Source organism: Lygodium microphyllum, chromosome 20, assembly GCF_053477565.2.
Source record: "Lygodium microphyllum isolate KBCC chromosome 20, Lygodium_microphyllum_v1.1.10, whole genome shotgun sequence".
Taxonomy (NCBI): domain Eukaryota; kingdom Viridiplantae; phylum Streptophyta; class Polypodiopsida; order Schizaeales; family Lygodiaceae; genus Lygodium; species Lygodium microphyllum.
Window position 1 is genome coordinate 139890290 of NC_141154.1, and position 15572 is coordinate 139905861.

General features: G+C 43.5%; 1 pseudogene; it reads left to right on the top strand.

Annotated features, from left to right (window-relative positions):
- Positions 1-9002: 9002 nt before the first annotated feature.
- On the top strand, positions 9003-9871 carry LOC148019474 (uncharacterized; annotated as a pseudogene).
- The last annotated feature ends 5701 nt before the right edge of the window (positions 9872-15572 follow it).

The following is a 15572-nucleotide window of genomic DNA, read 5'->3' on the forward strand; positions in this document are numbered from 1 at the left end:
TATGCGGTCTATTTCCTACCCGGATGTATGCTTTGAGCTTTGGCATGATGTCTCTGACATTTGGGGACGACTTGGAGCATATGTATGAGATTATGGGATGCTTTTGAGCTTTGCATTAGCTCATCTTCACTGGCATTTGGACCGACTTGGCATGCTCATGGACCGCCTATGCCTCATGTCTCTGCTTGACAGTTAGGCTTTTGCATTACATGCTTTGGTTCGTGACATATGCTATTTGGTTCGTGTATGCCATACCGACATTTGGAGCTTGGATTTGGATGTATTTGAGCATTCCCGGCTTACTTGATCACTGATCTTGGTTGCTATTTGGATGTCATTGAGTTGACTGAGAGCTTATTTGGGCTTATGTATTGCTTCATGGTTAATACGACCGGTGCTTCATGTATGTCATGCTCTCTTGGATGCGCTTGATGCATTGACAAGGTCACTTATCACTGGTGCTTTCTCTTGGGTTGTTTGAGCTTCTAAGCTCGCCTTGTATGCCTTTTGTGCCAGTGGGAGCATTTTACATGCTTGCTTGACCTTTGACAGTTGCATGTTATTGGAGCACTTACATGTATTTGGAGCAGTTTATGTCTTGAGCAGCTACATACGCATTGAGACTTTGGGATCATACTTCGATCTTTATGGATATGCATTGATGTACTCTTGGTTCACAGGATGCTTATGAGCCGAGTCTCATATTTGGATCTTTCTCTTTGAGCAGACACCTATTTGTGTCAGGTTTTGGCAGTTACAGGAACACTTTGCCTAGAGTGTCTGGGGGTGTGCCTTTCACTGGAAGATGTTATTTTGACATGCTTTGGTGTTGAGCTCATGTTCTTTTCACTGTCATTGACCTTGCTTATGTCTGTTTCATGCCGGCTTTGGACTTAGCATTGTTTGCTTGACATTGGATCCTATTTTGGGACAGTTTGCTCTCTAGATTGCATACCTGCAATTTATTACAGCAAGCAGTTATTGGTGGACTGAGGTGTACTTTTCATGCTGAAATATCTTGATTTGGTATACCGCACCTAGTACTAAGTGGGCAGCAACTTTTGGCACACTTTGCTTGCCCTTTGGACCCCGTTTTGGTCATTTTTGGGCAGTTTCTATAGTAAAACAGCAAGCAGTTTTGGACTGTTTGGGCATTTCCAGCCTGCATAATGGCGTCATCTTCGCATGATAGTGCCATTTTTAACATTACAAAGTTGGATGGTACCAACTACTCTTATTGGAAGAGTCAAATTTGGCAGGTCTTGGTGCAGAAATCTCAGATTAAGCCACTTCGGTTGAGTGGGGAGCAGCCTGAAACTATGGACAATGACGACTGGCTTGAACTTGATGAGCTATGCAAGTCCACGATTGTATTGTCTCTCACTGAACAGGTACATTATAATGTATTTGAGGAAGCACAGAGTGCATGGGATCTATGGAATAAGATCAAGAATCTTTATGATAAGAAAAGTCTGGCGAGTCAGATGTACTGGTTGAAGCAGCTTATGGATCTGCGCATGAAGGATAATGCGACTATGTCTGCTCACTTGAGCCAGTTCCATGCTATACTGAAGAACCTGACTTCGCAGGATATCACCTTTGGAGAGGAAGTAACTCCTCTTTTCTTGCTTGGGACTCTGAATGAGTCATGGGATGTATTCCGCACTGCCCTATGTGCCTCTAGTGCTACTCTAAAATTAGCAGATGTTGAGAGTGCTCTTCTTCAGGAAGAGGTGAATCGCAAAAACTTGGATGCCTCTCATGGTAGTCATGCTTTGACAGTTAGAGGTAGGAATGACAGGTATGACCGTGGTAATGGCCGAGGCCGTGACTCACAGAAGGGTCGGTCTAAATCTCGTGGTGGCAAGTCGTGTAGTAAGTCGCGTGGGCGCAATGCAAATGTCACTTGTCATCATTGTGGGAAAAAGGGCCATATTAGACCACAGTGTCATGAGTTGCGCAATGAGAAGCGCAAGGATAAGGGGAAAGATAAAGTGCAGGAGAAGTCCTCTGATCACAGCATAGTACCTACGAAGTCCAGCGTCAAGATTGAGGAAATTAATGTCACGCAGACTGAGGAGTCCGATGGTGGTGATGAATTTATACTTGTAGCTAGTTCTTCTGATGCTTCACACTTGACTGAGACACCTAGTATATATGCATAGTGCTGGTTATTGGATTCAGGTGCATCCTTCCATGTGATGCCTTACCGTGAGTGGTTCCACTCTTACCGCACTATATCTGGTTCAGTCCGACTTGGAGACGACATGTCTCTTGACATTGTGGGCATGGGTGATATTCAGTTGCAGTTTTCCATTGGCAGTTCATTTTTGCTTAGGGATGTACGTCATGTACCTGCGCTTACGCGCAGTCTTATGTCTGCAGGACAGCTGGATGATGCAGGATTTCATGTATGTTTTGGAGATTCTGCCTGGAAAATTATCAAAGGCAGACTTGTGCTTGCTAGAGGTGCCAAGGCTGGCAACCTCTATCCTCTTGTTGTATCTGGGTCTTCTGTAGACCATGTTTTGGCAGTGGGCTCTATCCCACATGTATCACTTTGGCATGCCCGTTTGGGGCATATGTCTTTGAAGGGAATGAAAATGTTATCTGGTTTGCAGTATCTTCCGCCTTTGGATTATGCATGTTTTGACTCGTGTGATCATTGTCTTTATGGTAAGCAGAATAGGTCTACGCATAAGAAATCGGGTAGGCCACGCATGAGTGAGCCCTTGGCATTGGTGCATTCCGATGTTTGTGGGCCTATGCCTTGCATGTCTATGGGTGGCGCGAAGTACTTTGTTACCTTCATTGATGATTTTTCTAGGAAAGTGTGGGCTTATCCCATAAAGCAAAAGTCCGATGTCTTGGCAGTTTTTCAGAGATGGCTTGCTCTTGTTGAGAACCAGACTGGGTATAGGCTGAAATGCCTTAGGACTGACAATGGGGGAGAATATGTCTCACGTGCTTTTGAGCAGTTTTGTGATGACAGGGGTATTAAGCGTCAGTTGACCGCCCCTTACACCCCACCCCAGAATGGTTTGGTTGAGCGCATGAACAGGACTATTCAGGAGCGTGTGTGCTCTATGCTTAGCCATGCAAGCCTACCCCAGAGTTTTTGGGCTGAGGTAGTTAGTACGGCAGTGCATGTCATAAACCGATCGCCTTCCAGTGGATTGGATTTCCAGGTTGCAGAGGAAGTTTGTGCTGGTAAGCCACCCTCTTATGCGCACCTCCGTGTCTTTGGATGTGAGGCATTCTGCCATGTGCCCAAGGACAAGAGGAGTAAATTGGATCCAAAGAGCATTAAATGCATATTCCTTGGCTATGGTGAGTCAGGAGAGATGGGCTATCGCCTATGGGATCCGCAGGCGCGAAAAATAGTACGCAGCCATAATGTCGTCTTCCATGAAGACAAGATGCACAGGCAGCCTGAGAAGGTGGTTGAGATCCGCAGAGTGATCTTTCAGGAGGAGCCTAGAGCTCCAGCACAGCCAGTAGTACAGCCTGCAGCAGTTCCTCCACAGGGCCAGGGTGTTGGACAGGCAGTTAGACAGGCAGTAGAGCCTGCGGTGAGACGGTCTGCTAGAGACAGACGTCCACCTGACAGATTTCAGCCCTCTATGCATTATGTTTTGGTTACAGATACAGGAGAGCCTTTCACTTATGATGAGGCTATGCGCAGGGGTGACAGTCACTCCTGGGAGAGGGCTATGCAGTCTGAGATAGACTCCCTGCATAAGAATGAGACTTGGGATTTGGTTGCCTTGCCTAAGGGCAAGAAGGCTTTGCCATACAAGTGGGTATACAAGCTGAAAAGTACCCCTGGACACCCCAAGCCGGCATACAAGGCTAGATTGGTAGCAAAGGGTTTTAAGCAGGAACATGGTGGGGACTTTGATGAGGTCTTCTCTCCTGTGGTTAAGATGACCACCCTGCGCTTAGTCTTGGCTTTGGTTGCACAGCTTGACTTAGATCTATATCAGATGGATGTCAAGACGGCTTTTCTACATGGGGACTTGCATGATGAGATCTATATGGATCAGCCTAAGGGCTTTGCAGAACCTGGCACGGAGCACCTAGTGTGCAAGTTGAAGAAGAGCTTGTATGGCTTGAAGCAGGCACCTAGGTAATGGTATCATAAGTTTGATGCCTTTATTCAGTCACAGGGCTACAGCAGGAGTGCTATGGATCCGTGTCTTTACACGAAGAAAGCCCGTGATGGCAGTTTGCTTATCTTGGTACTCTATGTTGATGATATGCTGATAGCAGGGAAAGCTCATGATGAGCTAGATGCTCTTAAATCTCAGCTGAAGAAGAGCTTTGAGATGAAGGATTTGGGACAGGCCTCACATATACTTGGGATGCGCATTAAGCGCGATAGGCATCAGGGGCTTTTGTATCTCTCACAGCGGGAGTACATTCATAAAGTCCTTGAACGCTTTCGCATGCAGGACGTAAAGCCTATTGGCTGTCCATTACCTTCTTATGTGAAGGTATCACAGGCCGATTATCCGCAGACAGATGAGCAGAGGGCCGAGATGGCCAAGATCCCTTATGCTTCAGCCGTGGGCAGTTTGATGTATGCCATGATAGCCACTCATCCAGATATTGCGCATGCAGTTGGTGTTGTGGCACACTATATGGCTACACCTGGCAATAGACATTGGGATGCCGTGAAGGGTATCATGAGGTACCTGAAGGGCACATCAAATATGTGTATTTGCTATGGCAGCCAGGATACAGGGGTCGTGGGGTACACTGACTCCGATTATGCAGGACATGCAGATAGTAGGAAATCCACTTCTGGCTATGTATTCACCTATGCTTGAGGGGCTGTCTCTTGGATGTCCAGGGTTCAGAAGTGTACGGCTTTGTCTACCACTGAGGCCGAGTATGTTGCAGCCACTGAGGCTTGCAAGGAGGCCATATGGTTAGGCCGTCTAGTTGCTGACCTTGGGATTGATGCTACACCTACACTGCATTCGGATTCTATGAGTGCCATTCAATTGGCTAAGAATCCGGTCTTCCATGCGAAGACGAAACACATTGAGGTGAGGTATCACTTCATACATGGTGTCATGGAGGACAAGTCTGTTGACCTTGTCAAGATCTCCACTGACGAGAATCTTGCAGATCTGCTCACGAAGAGCCTCACTACTGAGCGCTTTGCCTTCCTCAGGAGGTTGATGGGCGTTGGATGAGATGTCGTCTTTCCTCATCCCTTGTACCTATGTACATTTGAACTGTCTTTTCTTTTTCTTTTCTCTCTCACTAGGGCAGATTCGCCTTTAAGTGGGAGGTTGTTGGGGGTAAAGGCGCCTCCGCCGTGCCGCCCCGTGTATTACTACACTGACAGTACCCGCCACTGCACACTGCAGGTGGCGGGCGCCCATCACGTCACTTTATTCTTTATTCTTTTAGTGACAGTTTGAATAAAGGAAGGCCCGGTCACACATTGTGACTATTGGAGTTCCCATTTCTTGTCTCTCTCTTTTCTTGCTCTTGCTCTTCCGCCATAGCTCGCGTGCAAGCTTCGATCCTTCTCACCTTTCAGAGAGAGGAAGACAATATAAAGAGGGTAAATAGATGACATGAAGAGACAAGGAGTGAGGATAAAGAGGAGGATGAACGGGAGTAATAAAGAGGGTGAGAAATAGAGAAAGTGTAAAGAGAAGGTCGTATAGAGACATAGATAGAGATACAGATGGAGATGGAGATAGAAATAGAGAGAGAGAGAGAGTAATTAAAGAGAGTGTGAGAAATAGACAAGGAGGTGGATTGGGTGAGGATATAGAGTGAACATATGGAGGAGGATGCATGATCGAGAGCAATAGGAAAAAGAGAATGAGCTAGGGAAGGATAGATAGTAGGGATAGAAAGAAGGGTGTGTGGGGATAGAGAAAGGAAAAGAAGTTAAGACATGTAAAGTGAGATAATAAAAGCGAGGACAATGAAAAGAATGAAAGAATGGGGTGCAAAGAGGGTGAGATAGTGATATAGAAAGAGATAAAGATAGATTAAAGAGAAGAGGGGACAATAGAGGGAGATAATAGAGTGACATTAAAGAGTGACAATAGAGACGATGATGGAGGAGTAAAGAGAGTGAAAAATAGATAGTTAAGTAATAAGAAAAGGTGAGAAATACAGAGTGAGGAAAGAGAGGAAGACTAGGGAATAGAGTAAAGAGAAAGTGAGATAGCAATGAAAAAAGATAGAGAGATTGAAAAGAAAGAGGCATGCCAAACAAAGATTAAAGAGTGAGGATAGAGATGAGGATGAGGGGGGAGAGCAAAGAGGGTGAGAAATGGAAAAGAAAGCAATAAGAGGGTGAGAAATAGAAAGTGATCAGGGGAAAAATATTGATGGAATAAAGTAAAGAAAGGGTGAGATAGTGATGAAAAAAGAGAGAGAAATTAAAGAGAGATGGAGATAATAGAGGTGGACTAAAGAGATGGAGATAATCGATTTTGCTACACCATGTACTATTGTAAGCATATATCGTGGTAACTAAATACTAAATGTGGTAGATTACAATAATAGATCAATATTTGGGATCCAATAAGTCTTGCTTGTACTGCAATCATCATGTCTGGAGGTTCATACCAATATGATAGGGATTGTGAAGCATCGCTGAATCAGCGTATCCCATGCCCATGCAATATGTGCAAGTGGACAATTAGTTAGAAACATCGTTTGACCATAGAGCATGTGCGACGCTACGGTGCGTTTTCAGAGGAGATAATTGATCAAGCAGTCATGAATTGTGAATTGACTGTAAGTGAAGAATTTGCTAATTTTGTCGAGATCGTAAAACATACATTTACTTAACTCTTATGTATGTTTGTTTCGGTTTGTTGTGCGTTCCTCTCTATGTTTTATACAGGGTGATGGTGGTGCATCACAAGTAGCAGATTTGTTGCGTCCCGTGGGAAGAGTCCGTGCCCGCACCATGCAAACATCACCTGATGGAGGTGATGTTTTAGAAGGCACTACCTCTATGCCTCATTCTACAGAGGGGGATGTTGAGGACAATGGGATCCCTCCTCCTATGTTAGAGCCTGAGTTAGATGCTATGATTGATGCCTTTCTCCCCACAGACTCAGCATCCTCTGATCCAGTGAAAGAGGAGGCTGCCATTCCATTATACGATGGGAGTCGTGTGTCTCGTTTGAAGACACTTCTTGCACTCTTAAGTATACAATCAAAGTACGGATGGAGTGATGCAAGTCTGATCGAACTATTCAGGTAGTCTCAGATATCATTCTTTGGTCACCTAATAACAATGCATAATGTTGTTGTCTAATACGTTTTGATTTTCAGAACTTTAAAGTGTCACATTTTGCCTAAGGGGAATATGATGCTCGAGACCCGTGATGATGCCAGGCAGGTGTTGCGAAGACTGGGCATGGATTACAATAGCATTCATGCTTGTCTGAATGATTGTGTCCTCTTTCGGAGGGAGTTTGAGTCACTGGCCACTTGTCCAAAGTGTGGTGTTGACAGATATCCGCAAGACTTGCAAGGACAGACAGTTCCCCAAAAGGTTTTGAGACACTTTTCGCTCATACCTCGTGTATGTCGCATGTTTCAGACAAAAAGTTTTGCAAGCTTGGTAACATGGCATGCACAAAATTGACCCATAGATGGTATCCAAAGGATACCAACAGACTCACAGGCTTGGCAGCATATTGATTCTACATTCCCAAACTTTGCAAAAGAGTCAAGAAATTGATGGTTTGGTCTCACTATGGATGGGGTGAATCCATTTGGTCTACGCTCGACCTCTTATAGTGTATGGACAGTGGTCCTTATTGCGCCACTTTTCTATATTCTATGAGTTGGCATATTGGACCAAGCTGCAAATAAATCATCTTTTGGATTCCATGCACATTTTCAAGAAGTGGGTAGCCTGTTATGGGATCATATCACAGGAAAGTGGGATACATTAGGGGCAAGGATGGATTTGAAGGAGATTGGTAAAATGGAGCCATATTGGCCATAGACTAGTACAAATGGCATGTGTAGTTGCCTCACGCTCCTTGGGTATTGACCAACAAAGAAGATCAACATGTGAAGCAAATCATCAAGTCCTTCCGCACACCAACAGGTCTTATGCATTCTCTGAAGATAGCTTTTACCAAGGATGACCAGTTGTTGTCAGGACTCAAATCCCATGACTGGCACAAGATGTGCCAAATAAGTGTATATTCGAAAGTATCAAGTATATTGTGGTGTGTTTTTGTAGACTAATGACACATTTGTGATTTATGGCAATTCATATTGCCAATTGCCATCACGGGATCTCTCACTTCAGAGATATGTGCAGCCATCTACAAGCTGTCAGATTTGGTGCAATTTGTCTCACAAAAAGAGATAAGAACATCCTCGATTGAGTCTGCAAGACAGATGGCAGTGGAGACTGTTTGTCTATTTGAGAAGCACCTTCCTTCTAGTATGCTCACAATTCAAACCCATCTTCTGGTGCATATTGTAGATGGGGTGCAAGTTGCAGGACCATTACATAGTCGATGGATGTTTTTCCTTGAGCGGTTCATGAAGACCTTGAAGGGGTTTGTGAGACAATGAGCTCGATCGGAGGGTAGCATGGCCGAAGGCTGGTTAGTATCAGAGGCCTTGGTGCACATTTCTGAGTGGCTCATGATGAAAGAAAGGGATAGCGACTTGCTATGGTTGCTTAAGGAGGATGAGCATCTGAGTGGAGATGTATTGGTTGGAAATGGAATGGAGAAGAGGATCGATATACGCATGGAGCTAAAGGTAAATTGCTTTTGCATGCTACACAACATATCCATGGAAAAGTTGCTCCAACGGAATAATGATGCTAGGGCTGAACGAGAGGTAGCAAGGACAGAGTTTCGACAAGCACGCGTCAATGACCTGTTTGATATTCGGCGGGATTGGAGGAGCTACCAGTGCTCATGAGCACGAGATGGCTCCATGAGACTCGGACCAAAGCAAATAATGATGGGAAGATAGTCATGGAAGAAGAGTGGGAATTCTCACAGGGATGCAGTCTGAAGGTATGCACCCTGTAACTATTTTTTTTGCTCTTCTATGGATTAAGTGACTCTAAATCATATGTCTTTTTGCCACAGTACAAGGTATACAGTGCGGGATGGTCACGTGGTCATCACTTTCGAGTGGAACATATTGATAAATTGCGCTCCACAATGGATTGTGGTGTGATGGCAAGGTTTGAGCAAGAAAGCCGACGGCGCGCTACAGATCCTAATGTTGTAGTAGCAGAGATGGAGTACTTTGGCACCTTGCAGAGCGTCATAGAAGTGGATTACCGTAGCTTTTCCATGGTGATCTTTGATGTGCTATGGTTTAAGGTTGTCTTGGAAGGAGCAAGAGCAACAGCTCGTTGAGGGCCAATGGGATTTGTAGAGGTCGATTCAGAAAGAAAGTGGACTGGTTTGTGAGATACATTTGTATTGCCGAGTCACTGTGAACAGGTACGAGGTTTAGGTTTTGTTACTTGGATGCTATTTTTCAAGAGAGACTATTTGTCAGAATTATTTGCTGATGAGAAACTATTTTTTAATAATAGGTCATCCTCTACCCCAACCCTCAACAACCTCGCTGGTTATATGTCATTCCAGTCGCACCTCGGAGCTCTCGAGTGTATGAAAAAAGCAATCTCCCTATTGTAGAGGAGGCACCTATACAAGGAGAGGAGACTATAGATGCTATGCCCGAGATTGATAGAGATGAGAGAGACCTAGCAGACATGAGGGTGATGAGAGGGACTTCGAAAATTTGGATCAGGGGCAAGCAGACAAAGCGGATATTCATCTCCTTGAAAATGAAGAAGACTCCTCTTTTTGTGGAGACTTTTGCATAGATCTACCGGTGCATGCCGAGTTATGCGAAGATGAAGTCATGGAGCCATAGATAAAACCGACTCATCAACACCTCGATCCGACAGTCACATGTATTTCTAGAGTATTGGTATCTTGCTACGTGGTCACATCCTCTTTTGATGTAGTTAGCCCTCGTCGATCGGGGGAAATCCCATCCTCACCTGTGGTTGCACGGCCTACAGATACTGCCCCCCTGTGACGACGGGATTTGCTCAGTCGTCCGTTTCAACCGGAGCCTCTGCGCAGACAACTCTAGTTGAGGAGGGGTCTCCAGGGTTTAATGTCACACCAGAGTGCACTCCCAGTCGGGAGAAGACTCATATGAGAGTTACACCGCCGGGCTATTCATACATCATAGACCAGCCCACTGGCAATGTGCATATGAATAATGAGGGGAGGCGCTTGGTAGCGCGGATGCACAAGTTATGCTAGCAAACATTTCACCACACTGTCTTGGATTTCTGGAAGAAGTTGTCGGATGCTGGCAAGGAGCACATCATACACACGTTACATTAGGAGCTCCCACAGCCGTCTGTCCTCACTGATCGATTTTCGACAGAATGGATGATAGAGTAAATGAAGTGCTACATGTCGCACAGGCGGTCTGACGTGCGTAAGGCACTGAAGTACGAGATGGGAAAGCCGGAGTGGCGAGATATAGAAGAATGGAGTAACCTTCGGGAGGAGTCGACGTCCTCTCCTCAAAGATGGCAGCAGCAAAGGGAGGCAGCGAGGGTGCGCTTGGAGACTAGTGGAATACACCATTATGATAGCGGTGGCTAGAGGAGTTTCATGGCGGACTTCGTAAGTACTTTCAATTTACTATCTTATACATTTTACTTTAACTTTGAGTATGATTCTAATGGTTTCTGTTGATTATTTTTTGTATAGTATTCAATCAAGGTCGTGAGCCGACTGGGCTAGAAGTAGCATATGGAGAGAAGCATGGCCTTAAACCCCTCATTGACAAGCTTTTTGCATGTGGTGGATCGGTATGTGTTGACAAAGTATCGAATTCAGTAAGTTTGCCATTGTTTTTGTTGTATTTCATATTTGTGTTTATCATGTGTTGCAGACCCCTTATGAGATGCCATTGCGTTGAGATGAGCTCTCAGACGACGAGTTGTAGTGCATCTTGCTGGGACGTAGTGAACACTGCTAGATGGATGTCTTTTTTTTACGCTGGAGCACCCCTACCTTTAGTCTATTTTGTCCTTTGTAAAATCTTTGTGCCCTTTTTTTGTACTTACATGATATGCATCCTATACAATTATTATTCAACACTTCCATGCAAATCTTGTATCTTTATTTATAAATGAATCGATTACTCTTTTGCTTCAAGTATTCCCAAATTGCAGGGTAACTATTGTTTGTGTCTACCTCCAAGCCCTACGTGGCTAAGGTGGCAGGGCTGCAACCGTCGCTATTAGCATCGATATATTTCCTGCAAACATTGGTATTCACGTCGCTATAGTTTTCAGCAACCATCGCTATTTGCATCGCTATAAGCATCGTTATATGCGTCGCTATATAAGTCCTTATATGCGTCATAATATAGCGACGCATATAATGACGTATTTGTAGCGACGCTATTAGCGATGATGGGAACATTTTTTTCATACACTATTCTCGTCGCTATTATCGTCGCCATAACCCATATATGTTGTAGTGTGAATTCCAAAGAAGAGATTTTTAAATTCTCATTTTTATACATTTCTTACATATAGAAGGCTGTTCTTTAAAGGGGTTATTCATAGATTAAATAGAAAAAGAGTTTGCTTTATTCATGAACAATTCACAAATAATGGATTTTTAAAATAGGCTTTGAATGGACGTGATATGAAGAATTTATACATAGTGAACCTCCTGAGGTTTTGGCCAACTTACTATGAGGCCACTTCACTTTGATCTATCATCCATGCTTGTAATCTAGATTCACCACCAGAGTTCCAACATCATCCATTGATTGATACAATTTTGATTCAAGAGGAATTACATAGTGCTAGTTACTTTGTAGGATCTTTCTTGCTTTGCGACGTGATTATTTCCTTTGTATACTATTTACCAAACCAATTGATTTGGATTCTTTTGCTAAATTGCAATACAATCCAAATTTCTACAATTTGTTGATTCTTAAAATTGTATAATATCTATCCATTGTATATAACTAACCTTAGTCATCTATGTTCATACTTTATTCTTTCGCTCAACATTTGCAACAGTAGAGTTTGATCCCTCTAATTCTTAGAACATTGTTATCTATTTTGGAGGGAGATAAAAGGCATGAGGTACGAGCTCAAAAGTATGGCTCAACTGCTGTGGTATGTAGCAAGTTGTCTGTGATTCTTTTTATTTTCTGTTTTAGACTATATTGCATGGTACTCTCAAAGTTTCACCAAGTGAATGTAGGATAATAACAAGTGACAATAGGTGACAAAGCCAAGCAATGATAGCCTCAAGCACCAAATACAACGTCACAGATGCAAATGATTTTTCTAAAGATTCAAAGCTATGGCAACATCAAGCCACCAAGCTTACCCTAGAGCCTCAGAAAGGAGTCAAAGACACGTCGAAATAATTCACAATGAGGTTCCAATTTATTCGACCAAGATGTACCAGCAATTGAGACCTCCCAAATGAAGCCCATTAAGCCAAACATGACCTATCAAAGAAAGGATAACCAGCCTAAGATGGCTAAAGAGCAAGCGTTGTGCACAGTTGGCATATCTAAAGAAAGGTTAATAGTGCTCAACGAGCTATCCATTTCAAAACGGGAAGCTAATCACCATTCACATGGTGCTAGTAAAGCTTTGAGCAAAGCTTTGAGCAAAGGCTTAGATGGGGGGAACATGACACCTTTTGATGAGCAAGGAACAACCACTAGAGGCATCAACTAGCCAACCCAAGAGCCCCAAGTCACTAAAACCCTCTTCACCTAGGTAGAAATGGGAAGTATGGCAGCAAGAACCTAGAAAAGTACCGCTGCTCATTCTACATAGGCAAATACACAAGGTACAACTAAATGTGATGCCAACATGTGCAAATCTAAGCAGCTACCTCAGCAGTCAGCCTTAACTAGCGAGTGTGCTAGCACAAGCCCTACTACTTCCAACCCTAGGTCCCAACTATCACAACCTTCAACAACAATGGTGACAACTCCAGTTACATCCATGAAGAAACAAGACCTTGTCAGTCCATGCTCCTCCTTGACACCTCCAAAACCTCTAGAGCACTCAAAGCCCAGGCACAAGAAGAGGTCTCTCATAGGAATGGGTGAAGAGATGGCACAACAAACTAATGAACAAGAAATGAAGTGCCAGGCAAAGCTAGATCATAAACTAACATTGCTTATAGAAGCCTACATCCATACTGACATTGGGAAACCAACACCAGAGCACACAAAACTCATAGCAAAACCCTTGACATGGGACGAGTGGCAACACATTTGATCTCAATACATGATCATTGCCGAAGAAGTCATGAAAGGTATACCAAAAGCCACATCTAGAGAGCTACACTCAATTTCCTCCTTCTATACTGCCTATATGTGATAGACAAAGAGAAACTTGAAGCAATAGCACGAAAACTGAAAGGACATGATACCTTTGCACAAAAATGGCATTCTAGGTCAAAGTCTAGCTGCCAAAATTAGCCATCGAGTCTGATGACCATTGTAGAGTGTACTCTATGGACCTCCATGAAGGAGTCCACATATGTAGCCCCTACCTCTCTAAGAGTACTGTCCACTATCCGTGGTGTCACATTTCCCACCACTATCGAATAGCACCCCTTGTACAATAAACTTCTTGTAGAAGAAAAGCTACATATGGCCAGTAGGTTAGGAGTCGGGAGCATGGTCCTTGATGTTAGTGCGTATGTCCTTCATCTTACCCAAGGTCTTGCAGTCCTTGATAGCTATGTTGCACTTCAATACAACCTGACTTCTTCGAGTCTGAGTGATAGAGCATCTAATCTACCCCCTAATTCTTCTATCACATCACCCACTACTACACCTACTCATGCGAAGCAGAATGAATTGGCCAAGATCTTCCCCAACAAGGATCAGGAAGAAAAGAGTAGTAGAAATGAGTGCCTAGACCACAAAACAAGGTCACATAAAGAAAGCAACAGGAGAGACTCTAAGGGAGAGAGTAAAGCGCCTTTCAAGGCACAAGCACAAGAGATCCAAAAGATGAAAGAGTCCCTCAAGTCCTAGAGTCCTTCAAAAAAAATCCAGAATCTAGACCAGTAGTTGCCCAGAATTGCCGCCATGGTCACATTCATCAACCCAGCAGTTACTACTTCCAATCATGATGGGGGAACACAACCATCGCACTTCTTGGCTACCACTAGACCCATCAACTTTTCCCAAGAGCATGCTCCCAATGATTTAGTAAAGGGTGCTACCAGCATTAACCTAATGAGCCCTAATGAGTCAACATCTCTCCCACCCAGCTTTCAAATAGAGTTGGATACTAGGCTAAAACTGTTCGCACGTATCTATATCCATGCTGACATGGGCACGCTGCCCAAAGAGCATGAAGAATATCTAGCATATCCATTAACATGGAAAGAGCAAGAACATCTCGATGAGCACTATGACGAGCTTCTAGATAAACGCATGCGACACATCTCGGAGAAAGAAGCCAAGGAACCCATCACAATATTATGCTAACTCTCATGATGCTTTCGATTGTATGCCCTAGGTCTCCTCTTCCTTTTGGATACCGTTCTTTTTCAATGGTTGTAGAAGTTGTTGTGTTGTAGCAACTTGGATCTTTCCTTCAATTCTAGGAGAATTCTTACTAAGTAATTCTCTCTCAATTTTCTCTTCTCCTCTTGTGCCTTGAATAGTTTCTTGAACTCGTTGTTCATCCTCACTAGGGCTCTTATATGACTTTGAGACAAGCTTCTTTCCCTTCATTGGATAAGAGACAAGGTTGCCTTTACTAAAAGTGATGCTTGTCTTGACACTTGATAAGCTCAAGTATATCCAGTATGCTGCATAATCCACATTTTTTTGTATGCTTGAAAGGTTTTCCAAGTAGTACTTCCTTCCCCATGTCTTATCAATTTGGAAGGACATAAAATGTGATGGGTACGCTTCCAATTTTGATGGTCATGATAATTTTACATTTTCCTAAGAGGGAATATGACGAGCCTTTGTAAGGTCTCATAGCTACATTTGTTGGGATAAATTTAGGTTGGCTCATCCAAGATGTTGTAATCTAAATCTTCATCTATAAGAGCATCAATAACAAACTCTTGCTTGGTAGTTTTTTTAACCCTAAAGTATGCAAGATGTATTAGCTTTTCGTCTTTTGATTCTCTATATGTGGCTTTAACCTTTTTGATGTTAGGCTTGGTAGACGTGAGTGGGGTGCTACTAGATTTCTTACATTTAGGAAAATCATGATACATGTGATTGATGCCTGGTGCGCAGATAGCTCATGTGGTGAATCCCGGAAGGTCCCCAAGAACAAAGTACTCTACTTTTTAGCACAAAAACCCATGTAAAAGCAAGCACGGCAAGAGGCAAGAGACAAATTGGGTTCAATCTCCCCCATGCCTTGTGTGAGCGCTTCACAAAGCATGTATTTAATGTATATTTCCAATCTTCATACTCAATAATAGCCCAATTACAAAAATATGACAAGCTTTTAGCTTTTGAGTTTGCTTTCT